Source organism: Mobula birostris, chromosome 5, assembly GCF_030028105.1.
Source record: "Mobula birostris isolate sMobBir1 chromosome 5, sMobBir1.hap1, whole genome shotgun sequence".
Taxonomy (NCBI): Eukaryota; Metazoa; Chordata; class Chondrichthyes; order Myliobatiformes; family Myliobatidae; genus Mobula; species Mobula birostris.
Window position 1 is genome coordinate 57,535,034 of NC_092374.1, and position 14,388 is coordinate 57,549,421.

Genomic DNA, 14,388 nt, shown 5'->3' on the forward strand with positions numbered 1-14,388 from the left:
TGCAAAACATCAGCTTGCTGTTATGTCATTTGACCCCAATTTATAAACAAAATACTTTGATTCAAATTTATTTGGAGTCTTGTACAAGGTGAAATGCAAAATATCTTAGTCGAACAAATTATACTGCAAACTACACCCTCAAATCTAATACTGAGTTCAACCAACATTTCCAACGAAAAATGACTGTTTCCAGAATGATTAACTGGTTGCATCATACACTGACATTTTTACAACTGTAGTGTAATTTAGACATGAAACCCGTCAAGCATACCGCAGGAGTCATACAGCCATAAGGTCAAAAATTATTTTGATTGAAAATTTTATGTTAGCAAAAATGCCTTAAATCTGCATTGCAGATGAGGTATTTTTGTGATGTAAAATGTTAGCATTCTCTGTGCTGAATGATCAGTTATTGGGAAAATTCATGGATAGATGAGACTATGGGGACGGATAGAGCGAACGAAGATGCACCTGGCACTGCCACCATCTTCGGTGTTAACATTGGCCAGAAACTCAGTTGGACCAGACAGTTAAATAACATGAATGTAAGAGCAAGCTAAAGGGTTGGAATTCTATTGAAAGTGACTTCCAGTAAGATGGAAGTGCATTCTATCGCAACGGCTTCTTCAGGGTCAACCAAAGGTGGTGGTGTCTTTTTTAAACATATTTTTCACAATTGTAAGACCGTGCTGGACATTAAGAACCTAAAGTACTGCAGGTCTAGCCTATCAGCGAGTTGCTCATTGACGAGGAACTGAAAGAGCTGGACTTGCTGCAGGTTGTGCTACTGCCTGCATCAGAGGAGTCAGTGCGTGAAGGCCGTGTGCAGTCTAACAGAAAGTGATCAGCTTAGTCACTTTTCTTGTGATTGTAGCACACTGTTGGACATTGTTAATATGGACTGCTGCAAGTCTGATTCACTGATTTATTGGTGGACAGCGGGGGAGCTACAGGGCCTCAGTTGTAGCGAGGACTAGGCCTCAAGCCGCAGTGTCGCCTCGCCACCCTGGAGAGAAGCATCAGTGTCAGTGCGTTCCACTAGTGTGAGTGTGGCACGGTGACCAAGCTGGAGTGGGTGCTGCACCCCAGTGTTCGCTCGGCAGAAGACTGGCTATGTTGTGTTCGACTGCAGACTGCTGCAACATTCATGGATTCAGGGTCTTAGACCATTTTTTTGTGTTCATTGTTTCCATTTAATATATAGAATGTATATAGTATACAACCTGAAATTCTTACTCTTTGCAGACATCCACGAAAACAGAAGAGAACTCCAAACAATGAATGACAGAAAGATTTTAGAACCCCAAAGCCCCTCTCCCCTTCCCACACACAAGCATCAGCAAAGCACCAACTTTTCCCCTCCCCTACTTATTTCAGTAGGGGGCATCAGCACCCATCGCCCACCAGGCAAGCAATAGCAAAGCCCCCATGATCTGCTATCCAACAAAACTATTGTTCACTTGACAATTCAAAATGTACAGGCTCTCTCAATCCCTAACAAGGGACAAGGATGTGTTGCCCCTTTTCCACAGGAAGAGGGGATACACAGCAAAACAAAACAGCTCACTGATTACAATGTTACAGTCTGCAATGCCGCTTTTATTCCGAGTTTCTCCAGCTCAGGAGTCAGCAGCAAACTCTTCCCCACCATTGAGAGAGAAAGCGATTGCCTGAGTACAGAGGCCTCTGACAGCCAGATCCACTGTCACGATATTCCTTTCTCCCACCACGCCTCAGTTGGTGACACCAGCATGGAACCAGTTCGTCCACAGGGCCACAGAGCCACACTCTGAAGATATGCATCTTCCAGGCTGCTCCTGGAGCCTGGAAAATGGCTGGTCGATGAGCTCCAGGAGCTGGAACTATGGCCATAAAGAACCACAGTTTGAGCACAGCTGTAGATCATGGTCTCCGACAGATCCCCATCCACCTTGGAAAAGAAACAAGAGACGAAAGGAGATGATAAGGAGATGAAATTAAGCTGTTTCGCAGAGGAGCTTGAAGAAGCTGCCTTCTGGCAACATCTTAGCTCCACCCCCAAGTTTTTATATTTTCAAAACTTATCCTTGCTCTGGGGGGATGGGAGAGAGCAAACATACAGGAGATAACACATACATATTACCGATTTTTTAAAATTTATTCATTTACGGGATCTGGGTGTTGCCAGCTAAACTGGCATTTATTCCCATCCCTAGTTGCCCTTGTGAATATTTTATTATGTGCTTGCTTTCTTGCTATCTTATTTGTGCCATATGTGTTTTGTGCTGTGTGTGACTGTTAGTACTGTGTTTGCACCTTGACCCTGCAATAATGCTGTTTTGTTTGGCTGTATTCATGAGTATTCAAATAGAGCTGAATGACAATTAAACTTAAACTTGTAATTGCTGATTCCTGAAAGCCTTTCCAACATCTCCAAGCCTTTGGTCAGAACCACATGGATCATGGTTTCCTCTGCTGTCGCGATGAGGTCACACTCAGGTTGAAGTAGCAGCACCTTATATTCCATCTGGGTAGCCTCCAACCTGATGGCATGAACATTGGTTTCTTGAGCTTCAGGTAATGCCCCACCTCCGCCTTCACCATTCCCCCATTCCCTTTTCCCTCTTTCACCTTATCATCCTACCTGCCCATCACCTCCCTCTGGTGCTCCTTTCCTTTTTCCTTTCTTTCATGGCCATCTGACTTCTCCTATCAGATTTTTCATTCTCCAGTCCTGTATCTCTTTCACCAATCAATTTCCCAGCTCTTTACTTCACCCCCACACACCCACCCCAAGGTTTCACCTGTCACCTTGTGTTTCTTCCTTCCCTCTCCCCACCTCTAACTCTGACCCCTCATCTTTTTTTTTCTCCAGTCCTGATGAAGGGTCTCAGCCCGAAATATCAACTGTACTCTTTCCAAAGATGTTGCCTGGTTTGCTGAGTTCCTCCAGCAATTTATGTGTGTTGCTTGGATCACTCTTCATTTGCCTTGTTAAGTACAGCAGCAACATCCAATAAGTTTGATGCTATCAGGACAATGTAGCCTAACTGTTTGGCATCATATCGTATACTCTAAACTTTCATTTCCTCCACCATCAGCATGCTATGGGTGCAGTGTGTACCTTCCATGAAATACGCTGCAGTTATCACTTGCTTACTCTGAGAGCACTTTTTAAACATACAGCTTCTACCACCATCTCTAGATACTGAACCCTGTTATAACCTTGGAGCTACCTAAGGAGACAACCTATACCATAAGGGAAAGGTACATCTCACATGGAGTTTCTCCGGTTAGCGGACGATTTCCCTCCACGCCTCTGTGACGTAGTGGGGAACCGTGTACGAGGCAAGTTACAGCAGTGGCTTGCCATTGCCTTCTGCCAGGTGAGTTTCCAAAGAGATCACCAACTCGTAACCCAGCATGGATGGAAAATGTGCAGGGGAGCTGGCTGGATTTGAACTCGGGACCTTTCGTCCCCAAGTCCGACGCTGATGCCACTACACCACCAGCTGGGTCTACCTATGCTATATTTGCCCCTAAATAAGTAACAAGCACTTACATATTCCATTACTAAAATTTTCAGAGTGCTCTTAAAATTCTGGACTTTAATGCATCTCTTTTTTTTAATGTTGTTACAATTGGCAGCCATGCATTCTACTACGTAGATTCTAAGTTCTGGCATTCCTTCCGTAGAACCTCTTAGAGATCTACTTGTCCTACCCCTTTTAAGATGTCCCTAAGGGCCTCTGGATCACTGGATGATAAGCCCAGCAAAAAAACCTCAGTACAACTGTTTTCCTCTTCTCAGTTCTCTTCTTACCCATGAACCAATTAATATAACATTCTACACTGCTTTTGAAATTTCTTCTTGTCTCCTTAACCATGGCTCACTGTACCACTATTGTCAGGGTTCTCAACTGCATGTGGTATCTCCTGTATGTTTGTTCTCACTCCCCCTCCTCTACAGTAAGGATAGATTTTGAAAATATAGAAGCAACTGTGGATGCTGGAAATCTGAAGTACAAAGAAAAAGTACTGAAAAACACAGCAAGTCAAAAGAAACAGTTAATAGTTAAGTCTGGAATGCTTCATGACAAATAAGAGAGAAATAAGAAAGCAGATTGTCTAGGTAACAGAGAAGGTTAGGAAGACAGTAAGCATTGTGTTCCTCTTATCCCCATCCTTAACCCCATTAGTGCCTACATTCAACCTAAAATCTTGTCTTATTTCAACTAAGGTTCCATGACCAAACACATCCACCTCTCTGCTTTCAGCATTCCAAAGAACTCTTCATTCCTCATTTCCCTGGTGCTCCACCAACCACATTCTATCTCCTGGTCTTTGCCATGCCCTCTTATCTTTTCTCTTTTTATCTAAGAACGAAGTCAATCCTGGCAGATGAATCAGCAATTTACTTGCATGGCTCTCTCTATTTAGTACTTTGCATTCGGAGCTTATAATGGGCCTTGTCTCTTTTGGAGGAAGCAAACATATGCTGCAGAACATCATCATAATATCTGCAAGGCAAGTGAATAATCTCCATTATTTATTTATATACACACATTCTTTTTCTCTCTCTCCTTTTTCTCCCTCTGTCCCTCTCACTATACCCCTTGCCCATTCTCTGGGTTTCCCCCCCTCCCCCTTTTCCTTCTCCCTGGGCCTCCTGTCTCATGATCCTCTCATATCCGTTTTGCCAATCACCTGTCCAGCTCTTAGCTCCATCCCTCCCCCTCCTGTCTTCTCCTATCATTTTGGATCTCCCCCTCCCCCTCCCACTTCCAAATCTCTGACTGGCTCTTCTTTCAGTTAGTCCTGATGAAGGGTCTCGGCCCGAAACGTTGACTGTACCTCTTCCTAGAGATGCTGCCTGGCCTGCTGCATTCACCAGCAACTTTGATGTGTGTTGCTTGAATAATCTATTACTTTACTTCTCTACTTCAATTTGATCTTTTCACCTTTGACATCCTGCACTGCTGCAATAGTCATAGTCATACTTTATTGATCCCGGGGGCAATGAACCCTAATGTAAGCTTGAGACATTATCTCAAGCTTGAGAATTCAATAAGTTGGCACAGTATTTGGGAGTCAGTACTGAATTCAATAATTTCAGATAACCAGCCTTTTCTATTGGTGTCGGAAATTTTAATGTATGATTATCCACATGTAACAGAATTGATAAAAGGAAGGTAAACATGAGGAGTTCAGTGCTTAAATTATTCAATGCAGACTGATTAGATGTTATAGCTAGAAGATGCAAAAATAGCAATGCAAGGTACACTGAGATAGTACAGGTTAGGGCTACTAGTCAAACAACAGTAGGATCATAGATATTTGGGATGTAAAAGGATACCATCCAGCCCATTATGTTCCTGCCACATCCAAGTGCAGTCCATAGTTTTATAGCACTTCAAGTGCTCAGACAAGTAAATGTAGAGAAGGTTTCTGACTCCGCTGCCCAATCCTCAGCTCAATGCAGATTAAAACATCCTGGACCCACACCCCTCTTATGTTTCTGCCAGTTATTTTAAATATATTTCTCTAGTTTTACCAAGAGTTTGTGGTCTGATGCTTACACTCAAGAGGCTTTGACAGGAGACACGGGTAAGACAGCAGATGAGAACAGGTAAGCTTTTTATAATAGTCAACTAGAAGGATACTAAATTATAACTAATTAGTAAAGTATGGATGCAGTATAAGCTGATGTTTTGTCACTGCATGATGTTGGAGCTGGTGGACCCCACTTTTGTTCTTGATGACCACATCTGCAGCAGCTGTTGGTTGCTCAAGGAACTCATGGTCTAAGTTGATGACCCGGAGTCTGAGCTTCAAACACTGGAATGCTTAGCGAGGTGTGGGGGTGGGATGGAATTATCTGGACACTGTGTTTCAGGACGCAGTCACACCCATTTGATTAACTACTTTGAATTTGATCTGTGGCCAGGCAAGAGGGGGTGACTGTGAGTGAGGCAGGTAGGGGGATCAAGTGTAGTGCTGGAGGACCCCAATTCCTTCAGCTTGCCCACTAGATCTGAGATTGTTGCTGTCTGAGAGGATGAGAGTGGAGGCTGGATGAAGAATGAGCAACCAAACTGTGGCACTGTGGTTCAGGGAGCCAGTACAATTCAATCGTATTTCTTTATTTTTTTCTGTAAATGCCTGCAAGGAAATGAATCTTAGCTAATAAATTTTACTTTGACTCTGATTTTGACAGGGGTGAAGGTTCCTGCAGCCTCTGTTGTCTCCCTGACAGCTGAATTTAGAGTAGGTGGGACAAGATCCAGTTGTTGTGATAATGTGGGCACCAATGATGGAGGAAGAACAAGGAAAGAGGTTCTGCTGAGGGAATTTGTGCATCTAGGGAAAAATTTAAATGCAGAACAAAAAAGGGAGTAATTTCTGGATTGTTACCTGAGCCACGTGCAAATCAGCACAGGGTTAGTAAAGATAGAGAGCTAGATGCAAGGCTCAAAGGTCGGTGTGGGAGAAATGGGTTTGAATTTATGGGACAAACTCCACCTGAACCATGCTGGGACAAGGATCCAGGCAAATCATATAACTAGGGCTGTGGGTATGGTTTTAAACTAAATAGCAGGGAGTGGATTCAGCAGCTGGAAAAGTGAAGGAGAGTGCAGGAGAGGTCGCCGAAGTCTCCAAAATAAAGAATAAGACAAGAAGTTTAGAAATGGGTAAAAATTTAACTTCAGGGTCCATGGAGTTATTATTGAAAAGAGCGGTGAATAGAAGAATGAGGGAGTTATATTTCAATGCATGCAGTATATAAAATAAGGTAGAAATTGCCTGACACATCCTTTGGAATTCTTTGAGGAAATAACAGACAGGAGAAACAAAGGAGAACCAGCGGGTGTTGTTTGACAAGGTGCCAAACATGAGGCTGCTAAACTAGATAAGGGGTCGATGGTTTTACAGGAAAGATGATAGCATGGATAGAAGATTGGCTGACTGGTAGCAGGCAAAGAGTGAGAATAAAGGGGGTCTTTTCTGATTTCCTGCCAGTGACTCATGGTATTCCACCGGAGTCAGTGTTGGGTCCACCACTTTTCATGTTTTATGTTAATGATCTGAATGACAGAATTGATGACTTTTTGGCCACGTTTGCAGATGATACAAACACAGGTGGAAGGGCAGGTAGTTTGGAGAAAGCAAGCAGTCTGCAGAAGGACCTGGACAGCTTGGGAGAATGGGCAAAGAAATGGCCGATGGAATAGAATGTAGGGAAGTATATGGTCATGCACTTTGATAGAAGGAATAAAGGTGTACACTGTTTTCTAAATGGGGAGCAAATTCAGAAATCAGAGGTGAAAAGAAGATTCGCTAAAGGTTAAATTGCATATTGAGTGGGTAGTAAGAAAAACAAATGCAATGTTAGCATTCATTTTGAGTGCACTGGAATACAAAAGCAAGGATATAATTCTGAGGCTTTATGAGGCATTGGTCAGGCCACATTTGGAATATTGTGAGCAGTTTTGGGCCTCATATCTGAGAAAGGATGTGCTGGCAGTGAGAGGGTCAAGAGGAGGTTTACATGAATGATCCCAGGAATGAAACCTATGTGGAGCATTTGATGGCTGTGGGCCTATACTCCCTGGAGTTTAGAAGAATGGGGGGGTAGTGGAATCTCACTGAAACCTATTGAATATTGAAGGGCCGAGATAGAGTGGATGTGGAAAAGATGCTTCCATTAGTGGGAGAGTCTAGAACCAGAGGGCACAGCCACAGGATAGAGGACGTCCCTTAAGAACGGAGATTATAGGAATTTCTTTAGCCAGAGTGAGGTGAATCAATGGAATTCATTGCCACTTTCGCTGTGGAGACCAAATCATTGAGTATATTTAATGATTGCTAGGCTCTTGAATGAGGTCCCATGTGCCACTTAGGCACTACGGGTTCAGACAATGAGGCTCTTGAATAATAAAGGTGTCAAAGGTCACTGGGACAAAGCAGAAAAATGGGGTTGAGAGGCAAAATAGATAAGCCATGATTGAATGGTGGAGCGGTTTCAATGGTCTGAATGGCCTAATTCTCTTCCTATGTCTTGTAGTCTTATTGTGTTCTCCACAAGCCCTCCAGCCAGTCAACTCAATCTGGAGTTTTACTATCTGTGTAAGAAGTGGTGATCATTTCAAAAAGTAGCAGATGTGATTCCACAATCGTGCTTTTAGTGGGGATGCCATGCTCAGACTGGTTGTGGGCCAGAGGACATGGAGTGCTGAGCTTTGTCTGTGAACATGGCTCTTCCTCATACTCAGCAGAGAGAGCATCCACATTGAAGCAGAGAGCGGTACGGACAGGCCAGCGCATCCGTGGATGTGAAATTCCCTCCATTGAGGACATTTACAGCAGCAGGTGCAGAAAGAAGGCCGGTAAAATCATTGGGCCACCAGTCACCCCAACCATAAACTGTTTCAGCTGCTTCCGTCTTGCAAACGCTACTGCAGCATTGAAGTCAGGATCAACAGGCTATGGGACAGCTTCTTTCTACAAGCCATTAGACTTATAAATTCACATGCCTATACATTGCAACGGAGTCATAACGCAAAGAATTCTACTCCCTCACGTTGTGGGATGGATGTAAGATTGAAGTAAATCCTAAATTCTAAATACCTTCTCAATAATGGTTAGACTTGGTTTCTGCAGGACTTCTCTAGCAGAATAGAAATAATAATGGGAAGCCATGAAAGGGTTAAAAGCTGTGGGTGCCCACTGAATAAGAATAGTTCAGAAACATTTCCAGCATTCACTAATACATAGAAATTGAACCTTGTATAGAGGATTATGTAAACAGAGAAACTAGTTGCATTCACTTGTTAAGGCTCTGCCAAGAGTAAATAGGTCTGTGTTTTGTCTTTTTCAACAGATGTTTTTAGGGATTAACCTATGTGCATAGTTAAAGAAGTTGCTGCCTTCAGGAATAGTCCAGCGTTCACTAATCAGGAAAGGTTTTCTCAAAAAAATTGTCATGTAATATAAAAAAAGACTTCTAAATCTGATTAGACTCTTGGAAGCAATATTCATTTGTTGTTTAACAAAGTGGTTAGACTTTTAAAATCTCACTGTGAATAGACTTGGTCTAACAAAATTCACCAACAGCCCTAAGCCACAAAACGGAAGCAGATGATACCTACTAGAAAAAGATAAGTACAGTAACTCATTTTGTGAGCATTAGCGGTTTGGCTAATGAGAGATATAAACAAATGGTTATCTCTGGTGAATAGTTAGAAGCAGCGTGCTTGGTTTGTCAACTCTTAAACCAGTGAACGTTCATCAGCCAGTACAGGTCACTGATCCCTTTCAGTAACAGATAGCAACATGTCCAGCAGCCCCAGCTTCCCAAGGTTCCTGCCCCACATTCATCTACAAATATTGTTGGAGAGAACCCTCACTGTGGAGACTTTTCTTCTTTTAGACCAAACCTTTGAGTTCCCTTTGGTCTGCACATTTGGACAACTATTTTACTGGCACACCAAAAGAGGATACCAAAAGTTTCTTCAGATACACAAAGTGGAAAAGAGAGACAAGAGTAGATATTGGAACACAGGAAAACAATTCTGGAAAGGGTGTAATGAAGGACAATGAAATGGCAGAAAAACTGAATAAGTATTTTGCGTCATTCTTTACTGTGGAAGACACTACCAGTATAGTGAAAGTTGCAGGTGTCAGGGGTCATGAAGAGTTTGAAGATACCATAAACATAGAGAAGATTCTTGGGAAACTGAAAGGTCTGAAGGCAGATAAGTCACCTGGACCAGATGGGGTACAGCCCAGGGTTCTGAAAGAGGTGGCTGAAGAGATTGTGGAGGAAATAGTAATGATCTTTCAAGAATTACTAGATTCTGGAATGGCTCTGGAAGACTGGAATATTGCAAATGTCACTCCAAAAAGAGAGAGAGACAGAAGAAAGGAACTTTGTCTGACCTCAGTGGTTGGGAAGATGTTGGAGTCAATTATTAAGGGTGAAATCTCAGGGTACTTGGAGGCACATGATAAAATAGGCTATGGTTAGCATGGTTTCCTCAAGGGAAAAACTTGCCTGACAAATCTGTTAGAATTATTTGAAGAAATAACACGCAGGATAGACAAAGGAGAAATGCCTGATGTGTACTTGGATTTTCAGAATGCCTTTGACAAGGTGCCCCACATGAGCCTGCTTAACAAGCTACAAGCCCATGATATTACAGGAAAGGTACAGCGTGGATGATTGGCAAGAGGCAAAGAGTGGGAATAAATGGAGCCTTTTCTGGTTGACTGCTGGTGACTAGTGGTGTTCCACAGGGGTCTGTGTTGGAACCGGTTCTTTTTACTTTATACAGTATGTCAATGATTTGGATGATGGAATTAATGGCTTTCTTGCAAAGTTTGCAGACAATATGAAGATAGGTAGAGGGGCAGGTAGCTTTGAGGAAGTCGAGAGGCTACAGAAGGACTTAGTTTAGGAGAATTGGCAAAGAAATGGCAGATGGAATAGTGTCGGGCAGTGTATGGTCATGCACTTCGGTAGAAGTAATAAAAGGGTTGACTATTTTCTAAATGGAGAGAAAATACAAAAATTGGAGCTGTAGAAGGACTTGGGTGCCCTTGTGCAGGATTCCCTAAAGGTTAATTTGCAGGTTGAGTCTGGTGAGGAAGGCAAATGCAATGTTAGCATTCATTTCAAGAGGACTAGAATATAAAAGCAAAGATGTATTGCTGAGACTTTATAAAGCACCGGTGAGTCCTCACAGAGTATTGTGAGTAGTTTTGAACCCCTTATCTTAGAAAAGATATGTTGAAACTGGAGATGGCTCAAAGAAGGTTCACAAAAATGATTCCAGGATTGAATGGCTTGTCATATGAAAAGTGTTTGTTCGCTCTGGGCCTGCATTTGCTAAATTCAGAATGAGGGGTGACCTTATCGAAAAGTGTTGAATGGTGAAAGGCCTTGATAGAGTGGATGTGGCAAGGAGTGGGAGAGTTTAAAACAAGAGGACACAGCTTCAGAATAGAGGGGCGTCTTTTTAGAATGGAGCTGAGGAGGAATTTCTTTAGCCAGAGAGTGGTGAATCTGTGGAATGCTTTCCCACAGGCTGCTGTGGGAGCCAGGTCATTATGTATATTTAAGACAGAGGTTGATATATTCTTGTCTAGTCAGAGATGAAGGGATATGGGAGGAAGGCAAGAGATTGGGGCTAAGAGGAAAATTGGATCAGCCATGATGAAATGACAGAGCAGGCTCAATGGGCCAAATGGCCTAATTTTGCTCCTGTATCTTATGGTCTTATGTTCTAATTGGGATGGAAGGATTCTTGATTATGTTAGCTCTTTTCCTCGGGCAATGGGAAGTTAAGATGGAGTCAGTGGAGGGGAGGCTGGTTTTTATGATGGGTTGGGGTGTGTTCACAGTGCTGAAATTTCTTGTTGACTTGAGCAGAGCAGTTGCCACTCCAAGCTGTAATTCATCCATATATGATATTTTCTATGGTGCATACTGTACGTAAAAATTGGTAAGAGTCACTGGAGGAAATACCAATTGTCTTTAACCTTCTGAGGAAGCAGAGGAATGGGGTGGCTGGGAGTTACAAATTAAATCGTAATCTTTTCCTCGTGATACCATGATTTCGGTTAACTCCACAAGATTTATCAGGTAGGACTTCAGAGTAATGCCTTCAAATGAAAAGCCTGATAATACAAATATAACTGTGCTGGCTCTCCTCCACAGCAAAGGAAAGCAACATACTGTTAGCTACCACTCATGCAAAATTATGCTGTCAGAAATTGCTGCAAAAAAAAATGAAAGCGTTTTGATTTTTATTCACCTTCTCAGATACACGGTACCATTTTCCCATGTGAAATTGCTAATACTTGCTTCTGAACTTCACCACTGAACTTTGCAAATGTCTATACTCTTTATATCATTCATGCATTATGACTGAGGCCTCTGAGAATCTCCTCAGCTTAAAAGGGGTGCAGTTGTTTTAGTAAAGAAATAACAACTGTTTATGTTGTGACAGCCAAACTACTTGAAGCGAAGTTTGATGGCAAACTACGTAAGATGAAGAGAAGAAAGTAAATGGTGCTCCAGACATCATCTGGTCATACAGACAGTATTTTGATGGAACAGGCACAAGAGTTGGAAAGCTGCCTATCAAAGCATTCTCAAGGGAACTAATCCAGCGAGGAATAACATAATGGGCTTCCTTGAACAGTGGCATCTTAACTAAGAATTTGATGGACTATGGAAAGAGAAAGGAATGAATCCATTCTCTCTGCTTATAAATTGTTTACATAAAAAGTATGGGTAAGCAGAGCTTATACACAGTAGGAATGAATTTTCTATCCACAAAATGTCCATCAGGATCAACTGGCAAGAGGAGTAACTAATTTAATCATTGCTGAAACAGGAGAAAGAGGAAAGAATGAGAGAGTAGTCCATGTGTGAGTAACACACACAAAATGCGAAAGGAACTCAGCAGGTCAAGTAGCATCTGTGGAAATCAATAAACAGTCAATGTTTCAGGCTGAGGGGGAAGACCCCCGAAGAAAAAGGTGGGGGTGGGGGGAAGTAGGTTAGTTGGAAGATGAAGGGTGAAGCCAGGTGTGTAGGAAAGGTCAGAGGCTGGAAAAGAACTTAATAGGAGAGGAGTGTGGACCATAGGAAAAGGGGAAGGTGGCGGGGACTCAGAGGGGAAGTGATAGACAAGTGAAAAAAGGTAAAAGGTTGGAGTGGGTGTTGTGTTTCTAAAATATACAGAGAGGGGCGGAGCAGTGAATGCTATTTCCTGACAGCTTCAGTGGCTCGGTTTCAATGCTGCTGTCAAGTGAGAGTACTGTATGGGTAAAGTTTGCATGTTCTCCCTGTGAATATGTGGCTTTCCTTCCTAGAAACTTCTGACAGTTTAATTGAGTGTGATAAACAACCCCAAATATGGGTTAGTGGCAACAAGAATTTAAGTGGAGTTGATGGGCAGGTATGAAAGAAAATAAAAATGCAGAAGTAAAGAGAAATAAGGAGATGGGGAATTAAACAAATAGGATCACTCCCATAGGGACGGGCATAGACCCAATGGGTCAAACTGCCTTTTTCGGCATTGTTAGATTATAGCATAAGAATAATATTAGATTATATAAGGTTAGTATTAATATAAAATACGGAATAAATACGTCAAAAACTGCATAAACTGGATATCCGAAATAAAACCGAAAATGCTGGGAATGTTCAACAGGTCAGTTTAAGATTCAAAGTAAATTTACTATCAAAGTACATATATGTCACCATATACTACCCTGACATTTATTTTCTTGCAAGCATTCATAGTAAATAGACAGAAACTTCATAGAACCAATGAAAAAAATAGACACGACAGAGGTAGATAAACAACCAATGTGCAAATAAAGAAGGGAAATTATGAGTAATAATAAATAATCAATATATATCGCAAACACAAGTTGTAGAGTCCATAAAAGTAAGTCTATAGGTTACGGTATCAGTTCAGTGTTGGGGTAAGTGAAGTTATCACCTCTGGTTCAAGAATCTGATAGTTGAGGGGTAGTAACTGTTCCTGAACCTGGTGGTGTGGGTCTTGAGTGTCCTGTACCTCCTTCCTGATGGGACCAGTGAGAAGAGAGCATGGCCTGGCTGGTGGGGATCCTTAATGATAGATGCTGCTTTCCTATTACAGCACTTCTTGTAAATGTACTCAGTGAAGAGGAGAGCTTTATTTGTGATGGACTAGTCTGTATCCACTACTTTTTGTACTTCATTCTGTTCAAGGGCATTGGTGTTCCCAGACCAATGTTCCCTCTAATTTTTAGTGGTCAGTGTGCGCAAAAATCTTGGTTGTGCAAATTTTTTTCCTGCGACAAAAGTATGTGCGCACTGAATGCACACTTGGGACAGTTTACGAAGGTTTACAAAATATTTGACATAAAACTGCACAGAATAACAACAAAATAACATACATATTTAAGTCACACACACAAAAAATGCTGGTGAACACAGGTGGCCAGGCAGCATATATAAGAAGAGGTACAGTCGACGTTTCGGGCCGAGACCCTTCATCAGGACTAACTGAAAGAAGAGATAGTAAGAGATTTGAAAGTGGGAGGGGGAGGGGGAGATCCGAAATGATATGAGAAGACAGGAGGGGGTGGGATAGAGCTAAGAGCTGGAAAGTTATGGCAAAAGAGATACGAGGCTGGAGAAGGGAGATGATCATGGGACAGGAGACCTAGGGAGAACGAAAGGGGTGGGGGAGCCCAGAGGATGGGCAAGGAGTTATAGTAAGCGGGACAGAGGGAGGAAAAAAGGGAAAGAAAAAAATCATAATAATAATGATAATAATAAACGAATAAAGGATGGGGTACGAAGGGGAGGAGGGGCATTAACGGAAGTTAAAGAAGTCAGTGTTC

The 14,388-nt window shown here is 42.3% G+C and overlaps 1 long non-coding RNA gene across 1 annotated transcript in view; it reads right to left on the minus strand.

Moving 5' to 3' along the window:
* Nucleotides 1-1,328: 1,328 nt before the first annotated feature.
* Nucleotides 1,329-14,388, minus strand: part of LOC140197252 (uncharacterized) — a 59,904-nt gene continuing 46,844 nt past the window's right edge. Inside the window, exon 3 of the long non-coding RNA XR_011885896.1 lies at nucleotides 1,329-1,930. This is a non-coding gene — a long non-coding RNA (uncharacterized lncRNA). The remainder of the gene's footprint in view (nucleotides 1,931-14,388) is intronic.